This window comes from Nanorana parkeri, unplaced genomic scaffold, assembly GCF_000935625.1.
Source record: "Nanorana parkeri isolate BGI_ZX_2015 unplaced genomic scaffold, ASM93562v1 scaffold56, whole genome shotgun sequence".
Lineage (NCBI taxonomy): Eukaryota > Metazoa > Chordata > Amphibia > Anura > Dicroglossidae > Nanorana > Nanorana parkeri.
In genome coordinates this window covers 1,184,003-1,194,978 of record NW_017306324.1, presented here as the reverse complement: position 1 = coordinate 1,194,978, position 10,976 = coordinate 1,184,003, and the positions used below count along the sequence as shown (strand labels likewise).

At 43.5% G+C, this 10,976-nt stretch overlaps 1 protein-coding gene across 1 annotated transcript in view; it reads left to right on the top strand.

Moving 5' to 3' along the window:
* The first annotated feature begins 6,656 nt into the window (after positions 1-6,656).
* Positions 6,657-10,976, top strand: part of LOC108804416 (probable G-protein coupled receptor 22) — a 124,205-nt gene continuing 119,885 nt past the window's right edge. The window contains exon 1 of the mRNA XM_018576137.1: positions 6,657-6,950. The gene's annotated coding sequence lies outside the window, so the exon portion shown is untranslated. The remainder of the gene's footprint in view (positions 6,951-10,976) is intronic.

The window sequence follows — 10,976 nt, the reverse complement described above, 5'->3', positions numbered from 1 at the left end:
ATCTATCTATCTATCTATCTATCTATCTATCTATCTATCTATCTATCTATCTATCTATCTACTGTATCTTCTCATACGATGAGAACTGGATATAGAAAATCTATGAAACACACAGAGAGTAGATATGGAAGAACCCCGAAGATAACTGTAGATGGGATTTTTTAAGGAGGAGGCCTAGAATGGGACAGAGAAGACCTGAAGACCTTCTTATGGGTTCTTGTTATACTAACAGTACATTCCAGGCACATTTTAAAACTATAAGCTTTCTTAGAGCACATTGTACTTCAGTTTTTCATCCAGACAAAGCTTTTGTACAGTGGTCCACCCCTCCTCTTTTATGGTAGTCTAGAGATCCTGAAATGTGTCTTCTTGTGATTCTGGAAGAACCATCTAAACCAACAGACAGTACCTCTTGACGACCCTATGGTGGAAATCCCTTTGCTAAGTTTCATGGGTCTACATACCTGCTGTGACTATTATTAGTAGTTCCACCATCCCTGGTGGATTTATATCTATTTTATTTCCTGGAGGATGTAACAGGAGTTGCTGGAACGTATAATAAACCCTGATGAGCAGGAAATGAGTTGGGAATTATGGCAGGGAGTTCTTGCTGTTGAGCCATCCAAGACATATAAGAAACCAGGGGCAGATGCGATCCACCAGGCTTCATTTATAAATAGAATATTATTTATGGGTGGTCTGACATTTTAAATATGGCCCATTAATTTAAACACTTAAAAAGCCCCTTTCTATATAATTTATGAGTGGAGCTTATATTAATAGGAATGCTTTAACTGAACTCTGTACTGTCATGTCACTAAAACCATTTATGGTGGGAAAATGATAAACTGATACAGAATAAAATTCATTCGGATCATGAGAGAGATGGGAAAATGTATTCAGCCTTCAGTGTCCTGTCATTGTGAAATGACAGACACCTTGCCACCACTAAATAAGTGTGCAAACAGCATCAATACACTCCCAGAATAGCATACTGTCAAGGGAACACTCAAGTCCTTCAAGAACGCTCATAAGATTCACAGCCAGCAAGTACGTTCTCAAATGGACTGAGGCATAAAATAATAGTTAACTGCCAGGCCCGGACTGCAGCTTGACAGTATACTGCGGCTCGCTGTCTGTACGCGGCTCAGGGCTGTGGTGGACAGTTTACGGTGTTTCCACCTGGGAAGTGCAACGGGAAATATAAGAATCTGGTTTTTCTTTCCTAATCTGCCCTAAAAAAAAAAAAAAGAGGTAAAATCTCTGCAACAAAAATACATTTCTATATATATTCCAATTCCACAACTTTAGTGAGAAAGTGGCAAGGTAGAGAGATTTGGTCCTGTTCTTGGTTGAAATGTTTTGTGGAACTGTCTGGTCTAATGACAACCAATCTGATTCTTGCTTTAATTTTGTAATTTACCATAGAAACAATACAGAACCCAATTATTCTGGTCTATCCCTATACTTTACTGTTTAGTCATTCCCCTTCCGTTCCTGTCCTGACTTACCTTATCCTATTTTGTCCTGTGCTATCCTGGAATATCCTATTCCATCATGCCCTGTCCCATCCTTTCCTGTCCAATTCTAGTCTGTCCTGTCCTGTTCCATCCTATCCTGTCCTATCCTTTCTGTCTTAGTCTATCCTATTCTGTCCTATCCTTTCCTGTCCTACCCTAGTCTGTCCTGTCCTGATCCATCCTTTCCTACCCATCCTATTCTGCCCTGTCCTGTCTTTTCCTGCCCTATCCTATTCTGACCTGTCCCTTCCTTTCCTGTCCTATCCTATTCTGCCCTGTCCTGTCTTTTCCTGTCCTATTCTATTCTGACCTGTCCCATCCTTTCCTGTCCTATCCTATTCTGTCATGTCCCATCCTTTCCTGTCCTATCCTATTCTGTCATGTCCCATCCTTTCCTGTCCTATCCTATTCTGTCATGTCCCATCCTTTCCTGTCCTATCCTATTCTGTCATGTCCCATCCTTTCCTGTCCTATCCTATTCTGTCATGTCCCATCCTTTCCTGTCCTATCCTATTCTGTCCTGTCCTATACTTTCCTGTCCTATCCTATTCTGTCCTGTCCTATACTTTCCTGTCCTATCCTATGCAGTCCTGTCCCATCCTTTCCTGTCCTGTCCCATCCTTTCCTGTCCTATCCTATTCTGTCCTGTCCCATCCTTTCCTGTCCTGTCCCATCCTTTCCTGTCCTATCCTAGTCTGTCCTGTCCCATCCTTTCCTGCCCTGTCCCATCCTTTCCTGTCCTATCCTATTCTATCTGATCCCATCCTTTCCTGTCCTATCCTATTCCGTCCTGTCCTACCCCATCATATCCTATTCTGTGTTGTCCTATCAAGTCCTTTTCTGCCCTGCTTATCCTACTCAGCTTTATCCTGTCCTATTGTGTCACATCTTACATATTCCCCTTTTGTATTCTGTCCTGCCCTATCCTGTCGTATACTATTCTGTTATGTCCTCTCCTGTCCAGTTCTGGCTTATCCTATCCTGTCCTGTCATTTCCTATCTTGCACTGTACCTTCCTACTCTGTTATAACTTGCTTTGTCCTATCCTCACCTGTTCAGTCCTTTCCTATGTTATCCCGGTCTATCCTGTTCAATCCTACCAAGTCCTTTCTTGTCTTATCCCGTGTATGACCTATCCTATCATATCCTATTTCCTATTCAGTCTCATCTTTTCCTGTTCAGTCACATTCTGTACCTAATTACACGGCTATCTGTAGACATAGGAGAAATATTAGTTAGCCACAAATGATTAATTTATCAAACAACGTTTATTCAGATGCCAGCACCATGAGCATACAAGACAACATCTGCCACCCAACTGTCATCCAGCAGCACTGCACACAACTGCCAGGAACAGATTTCCTTTCTACAACACATTCAAGGGAAAGTAAATTGTATTTTAATTTTAGTTAGCTCAAATTTAAAATCATCATTGCAGTGTTTGCCTAAAAGTGTATGTCCAGGCATTACCCAAATATATACCCAAATATATACCCATATCTACACTTCTCTCTGTAGATCACGTATCAGCATTATTTTTTTTTCTTTTAACTTGCTCCTGTAGTGATAAACAGCTTTTATTACTCCCAGGGGCAGCTGCTGGGAGGTCAGTTTCTATTGACATAGACACCCCAGAACTACATTTCCCAAGAGCCCGCTTGCATGCAGTGTGTGGGCAGGCTCCCGGGAGTCAGGGCAGCAGGAGCCTCTTTTATTCATTTTCCCTTTTTATTCCTGTTCTAGTGAAAACTCATGTTTTTGGATTCTCTTTACTTTCAGTGGTCATCAGAGCAAATAGGTAGAGCATCACGTAGCAGTAACTCGGACAGCAATAAAAGCCCAACAGATTTCAACCCCTCTTCACTGTATCCAAAATAGGGAAAAAAAAGTTTGGCCTTAGATACACTGTAACCTGTTCTCTATGACCGCTCCAAGTCTTTCTGTTTCTGGGCTGGTGCAGACCTGGGCGATCCCGGGGCAGTTGCACACAGCGGTTGCCACACGACCCAAAAGATTTGAACAGGGTTACATTCGCGCAGCAATCGCAGAAAACACGAGTTTTAGCCGGTTGCACGGGCGGAATCGTGGCAGGAAACCACACGATCCGCCCAGTGCGATTGGGGAACCATTAGCACTTTCAGCAGTGGTGGGCGATTCCATGACCGTGCTGCCTTTCGGGTGGTCTCTTGCACAATTGCCGTGCGGTCACAGATCGCCATAGTGTGAACCTAGCCTCAGTGTAAGCTGTGATAGATGCAAGCAGTGGAGGAACCAGCTCAGCACCTAGAGACCAGCACGGGCAAAGTGTCATTGATTTGCTTGGTTTTGGTGCTGTTCGTAGCGGAAATTTTCTGCACTTTCTCCCAAATCAGCCAATCACATTATTTGCTTTTTGTAATCTAATCTACATTAGAAGTTTATATTGCAGGAGCCTCAAATACTCTCCAACCCTGGTCACAATGGTTGAGTTCTTGCAATGAGCATTCCTATGCCACACACATACCAATAATCAATTGCTTGCTCATATCCAGCATTCATCTAATTTTATACTACATATGTGCGGGATTGCTCAGCTAAAGCCAGTGCCAACATCCAAATTTATCGCATTACAAAACTGTGCGAATTACCAGGACTTTAAAAGTACCGTAAGAGTCACATGACCATATAAGCTCTTAAAAGTACATCAATATTTATTACTGTATCAATAGAAAAGAATTGTAAAATCAGTAGACATAATGGTCATGTAGTGTGTATAGTCCGGCATTTCTCATCCTTTTTTCAGTCACGGCATCCTTTATATGTATATAAAATCTCGAGGCACCCCAGTCTAAAATGTAAAAAACATAAATGTAAAAAAAAATGTGTGGCCCCACCAAAGTCCATACTAGCCCGCTATTCCAGATAGGAGTCTGGTATGGATTTCATGCAAAAACACCCAATAAATGTTGTTCCCCCTTCACATCAGAGCCTCTCTTTACATTAGAAGTTGCGCCTCATTCATATCAGAATCGCCTTTGCATTAAAGCCCCCACTTTTTAAATCAAAGTTCCCCTTTACATCAGAGACCCTCTTACATCAGAGCTACCCTTCACATCAATACCCCCTTTACATCAGAGACCCTCTTTCATATCAGAATCCCCCTTTGCATTAGAGCCCCCCTTTTAAAACAGAGTTTCCCTTTACATCAAATACCCACTTACATCAGAACTCCCCTTTACATCAGAGCTCCCCTTTACATTAGAGCCACCCTCTTACATCAGAGGTTTGGATACACGTCTTCTGCAGAAAATGTGAAAGCTGCACAGCCGCGCCAAGGCACCTCTTATAGTGTGGTCCTAACTCTAAACTATCAGAGCATCCATCTTGGAGCACATGGGGCAGAAGATTCACATCCCCCTTCACATCAGACACCTGCCTGCACCATGGAAAGGCATGATGCAGTGCAAAAATTTTGAGACACCCCTGAGGAAGGAAGAAGGCACCCCATGTAGTCATGGCACCTTGGATTAAAAAAAAGGCTGTTCTTGTATCTCTAATAGTACACCCATCCCTCTCATCATCACAATTATATACATAATTGTGATGATGAGAGAGATACCGTGTTTCCCCAAAAATAAGACACTGTCTTATATTTTTTTTGGCACAAAAAACACCTCTAGGTCTTATTTTCGGGGTAGGTCTTATTTTGTTTTTTATTTTAATATACAACAATCCACACTTATTCGTGTACAGTCTACATGTATTCATGTACAAAAATATGGAGATCAGGGGTGCCATACCTTTCCAAGAGCAATATGGTAACCAATCGCTGGCCAGAATGAGCGAAGCACACTTTTACTATGGATTCCTCACAGGCGGAGTGCATTTGGTATCACTCCGCCTGTGACAGGAGCCTGCGCTATAGAGGAGGCATCGGCTTATGCGGCTCTGCTCCCTCCACTGCCGCCTCGCTTCCTCTAGCGCTGACTTCATTGGCACCGCTGATTCTCTCCAGTGGCTCTTCAAGTACCTCCTTAATGCCACCACCGGCCCTGGGAATGGTTACAACTAGGTCCTATTTTCGGGGTAGGTCTTATTTTTGGGGAAACAGGGTAGAGAGAAGAGCAGTGGGGGCACAAGAGGGAAAAGAGCAAGGGGGAGAAAGAGGTATGAGGGTAAGGGGAAGAAAGAGGTATGGGGTTAAGGGGGAGAGGAGGGAGAAAAAGAAGAATGGGGGTAAGGGGGAGAGGAGGGAGAGAAAGAGGTATGGGGATGAGGGGGAGAAAAAGGTATGGGGGGAAAGGGGTGAGGAGGGAGAGAAAGGGGTATGTGGTAAGGGAGAGAAAGAGGTATAGGGGTAAGGGCTAGAGGAGGAAGAGAACTAGGTATGGGGGAGAAGGAGGGAGAGAAAGAGGAATGGGGGTAAGGTGGGGGTAAAGGGGAGAAAGAGGTATGGGGGTAAAGGGGAGAAAGAGGTATGGGGGTAAAGGGGAGAAAGAGGTATGGGGGTAAGGAGGAGAGGAGGGACAGAAAAAGGCATGGGGTAAGGGCGAGAGGAGGGAGAGAAACATGTATGGGGATAAGGGGATGAGGAGGGAAAAAGAGAGACATGGGGGAAGAGGGTGAAAAAAGAGTGGTGTTCACTTTAGTGGAGCCAGACCCCTGACATATGTATTATCATTGGTTGCTGTGGGCTACTGCACTTTGCACATCAGAACCGCCTTCTGAGCTACCTAACTATATTATCCTGTGCGTGTGTATGGTGGGAAAATACATGTTTATTCATGAGTAAAACCTCTGTGTACGTGAGAGCGCCTTCTACATATATGTGTGAGAGGGAATGTTTATGCTTGTGTATGGTGAACATATATACAGTGTGCAATAGGGAATGTTTATCACTGTGCAGGCTGTGTATGCTTGTAGCTGTGTAGTTGGGGGAAGAAATATTTCTGTTTGTGTGCTGTCCGAGTCTGGCGTGTATCTATTGTGTATGTATGTGAGGGGGAATATTTATGTTTGTGTATGAGAGTATATGTGTGTGTGTAGGGGGTGATGCAGGGAGAGTAGTAGGCAGGGGGGGAGTCGGGGAATAGACGGCATGGAATAGGAGAGAGAGGGAGGGCTGTAGTGGGAAGAACAGAGGGAAGGAGACAGGGAGAGAGAAGGAGGGAATTGGAGGCTGCAGCACACTCACACACACACACCTGCAGCATTCAGAAGCATCCTCATCCCAGGCTGCAGCTGGATCAGGAGCTATCAGTCCAAAGGGAGGGGGGAAGAAAAGAAAAACTGTAAGCCAAAAAATCCAATCTCGGGAGCAGGGACCCTACTACTACCATGCCGGAGAAGACCCTGGTGCTGGAGAGCCCCCCCTGCCACTGAGGAACAGCTGTCCATCCCCGGGGGGCAATAAACTTCCTGTACAACACCCCACCAGGCTGCACCTAAAGGGTAAGCCGTGCATGCCTCTTTACTTCTCTACTGCTAAGCTCCATTAGCTATACATTATACCATTTCTGGAAAGACCCTCCAGGTACACATTACCCCTTTAGTGGGGAGCATTTGACCCCTTCGCTGAGCGAAATGCATTGTTTTCCCCCTTACGTAAGCTGCCCCATTTGCATCAGCGCACCGAACGCCCACAGGTGCCCTGCAATTGACCCTAATCGACTGGCCCGTGGTCGTGTTCCCCTGTTGCCTCTGCAGCATTGGGGGCTCAGTGTATCGTGTGGCTCTTTCCTTGTTTCCCCGCAGCTGGCGAATGCAGCAAGCTGCAGAAATTACAGTTCAATCGCTATATGTCCATTTTTTTTTATGTATGTCTGTGAACAAAGCCTCCCAGTGCGATGGAGAGGACCAAAATGACTTTGGACGGGTCATCAGGCGTGAAGAAATGCTAATCGGACGGGGCTGCCCGGGCGACATTTCTGTAATTTGGCATTTCGGTTGTGAAATTTACCTGGACTGCGGAGGGTTGTTTCCACAAGTGATAACATTAGCGGTGGAGAGATAGCCGTCTCGAGTGCTGGACTGTCATGCATAAGTTGTTCCCTCGCCTTCTTCTCCCGTCATCTCCAAGATAATAACCTATTTAGTAAAAGAGGAAAAAAAAAAATGTGTAATTTATAGAAATTATGATCTGGGCTCATCCTAATTAATATTAATACTATCATACATTACCCAGGAACCCTCGCATGATATGTAATGTTATCTAATCATTTGGTTTTCCTTGGGCTAGGAATTGCTACTTCAGATAGTGAAAGCTTACATTGTGACCTTATGAAGATTTGTGAGTTTTGGGTTAAAATTCAGATTGATATTTTACTGATCAGCTTGGAGGAGGTTGTCTTGGTAAGGACATAATTTTGGAATGCATTGCCGGCTAATTTAGGATTAGCCCAGATCATGATTTCTATAAATGGCAATTTTTTTTCTCTTTTACTAAAATAGGTGATTATCTTGGTGTGAATGGAACATATATTGACAGTGATTAGGTTATTGATACTAAATTGTGTGCTGTTACATCATAATGTCGTGTACATTATACACGGTTGTGCCTATATGCATTGGATAGATAGATAGATAGATAGATAGATAGATAGATAGATAGATAGATAGATAGAGAGAGAGAGAGAGAGAGAGACAGACAGACAGACAGACAGACAGACAGACAGATAGAATATCAAGCATCCTAAGATTGTCCGATTTGGCCACTCACAACAGCTGGATATCATATGAGAAATATTCCTGGGTACTGATCTGGTTGAAAATTTTTGACCTCTTCCCTGTTGTTCTCCAGGCTCTGGTTATAGTTAGGTCTGGCGCCAGATTTTACAACCTACAATTCCAATAGGTGCTGAAGTTTTGGGGTAAAAGATCTGAGTATGGCTTATTCTAGAAAGATTTGCATGGCAACCATACTGACAGTTCATCCTAAATTCATTCTCCATGGCTGCTTCTTTGAAAGTACCATTTGTTCCACAGATCGAAACTTTCCAGCATTCTAGAAGCTTTTATCTTAGGCAGATGCCGATGTTTTTTTTCATTATGCTCATTGAGCTCAGTCCTTAAACTGTTTGCTACCTTTTGTCACAGGTGAGGATTGAATCTGCTTGGGTGTTTGTAAGTTTGCAGAGCGCATGAGCAGTTTTAAAATTTAAGGAAAATTAGGAATGTAGCAGCTGAACAAATTTTACTTTTGTGATTAGGTATTAGAACATATGATATAATCATGGCCATACATCCAGGCCCATAGCCACAGATGACTTTGTGGGCTTGCTGAGGGTGGTTCTGTGTCACATTCCTAGTTCCTCACTTGGTGCCAGCCCCTTGTATCACATAATGTCACTGTGCTGAGTTTCCCCTAAGTGGCCGAGCAGCACCGTTAGGGTGGTTTATCAATATTGGGTGATCCGATCTGTATCCATGGCCATAGACAGGAAGATGTCTCACCAAGAATGATGAGCGCCGAAACTTTGACCACAAACACAACAGGACCTGCTGCATTGTTGACTTGGCCAATACATGCATGAGGCTTAAGGACTTTCTTCCTGTGTCTCAATGAGAACAGTCAAAGATAGGTCATATGCTTGGAAACTATCAAACAGGATATCACCCCCCAAATGATGCCCTACATCACCCAATCGTGCATTGTCACATAGTGCCATTCTGTCAATACATGGACTTGTGCCCTGTATAACCAAATGTACAGACCTATCTATACACACGCCACCAGATTTATACACTCAAGCCATTTGAATGCCTGGGAGCAACAGAAGCCATCTTTGGAATTGGCCACACACATAGGTGCAGAGGCGCACATTGTCAGATCTATCCATTCAAGCCATTTGGATGCGTGGGGGGAATAGAAGCCATCTTTACAATGACCACACCAATAGGTGCAGAGACACATATGGTCAGATCTTTCCAACTAGCCATATAGATTTTCTGGAATAATAGAAGCCATTTTTATAATGACCACACCAATAGGTGTAGAGACACACATGGTCAGATCTATCCAATTTAGCCATTTGAATCCAAATGAATAATAGAAGCCAACTTTCATTATGACCAACCCAATAGGTGTAGAGACACACATAGTCAGATTTATCTAATCTAGCCATTTGGATGCCTGGGAATAAAAGAAGCCAAGTTTATAATGACCACACCAATAGATGCAGAGACACACATGGTCAGATTTATCCAATCTAGCTATTTGGAAGCCTGGGGGCAATAGAAGCCATTCTTTATATTGACCACACTAATAGGTGTAGAGACACGCATGGTCAGATCTATCCAATTTACCCATTTGGATGTCTGGGAGCAATAGAAGCCATTCTTTATAATGACCACACCAATAGATGTAGAGACACGCATGGTCAGATCTATCCAATCTATCCATTTGGATGCCTGGGAGCAATAGAAGCCATTCTTTATAATGACCACACCAATAGATGTAGAGACACGCATGGTCAGATCTATCCAATCTATCCATTTGGATGCCTGGGAGCAATAGAAGCCATCTTTATAATGACCACACCAATTGGTGCAGATTATATGACGTCATTTCCCACCACTCCTGCCCTTTACTCATGGATCATTAGAGAAAGGGACTTTCAAGTGTCCAACAGATATTCATGTTGGGTTAACAAAATAGTCCTCCATGTATGGGCAGCTTATATATAGTCATGTTAGACAGACAGAGCATTTGTCAAGGTCTGCTGAGCTCCTCTGTGTACAGGAAAATAACGCTGACTTGATTGCAAGCTCTTAATACAAGCTTCCTATCTCCTCGCTGATGGCAATGACGGCTTGCATCGGACACATTTATTTATTTTCAGCCGTCACCAGGCACGGGGCATGTCAGCTGCAGCTCTGAACAAACATTCTGTGCCGACGATTTAGAGGTCAATGGCTGGGTAACGATTGCAGTCTTGCGTTGACGCTCTGAGCCCGTTACACTTCAGAAAAAATGAACTAGTAAGCGGTGGAAGCTGAATTGTAAAATGCTAATGGTGTTTTAATTGCCTCCGATGCTGCGGAATATTCTGAGAAGGAACAACTGTAGTTTCACGCGCGGCAGGAGGGACACAGCCAAGCGTTAGGTGACTCTCCAAGGTGAAAGCAGACGCGTAAAGGCTTAGCGGCTGTGCAGTTGGAAAACGCACGCCTGCGGACGGAATTAAGAGGCTCGTGTACACAGGTAGAGCTTTAGAAGAAAGCGGGACGGCCGGCTCTTCCCCGGTTATTTTATGGATTCATTGCTTCTCAGCTCATTGTACATGTCACAGCCTAAGCAGCAAATGGTACATAGACTCTATAGGAAAAAAAGATACAAAATAATCATAAATAAATATGTAACTAATAGAAAAAAAGATACAAAAATCAAAAATATTATGCAAAGCTCAGAGATACATCGCAACCAATTAAATTTGCAGCCAGATCAGAGTGGAGCCAAAGTTTTGTTTTTTTTAAAGC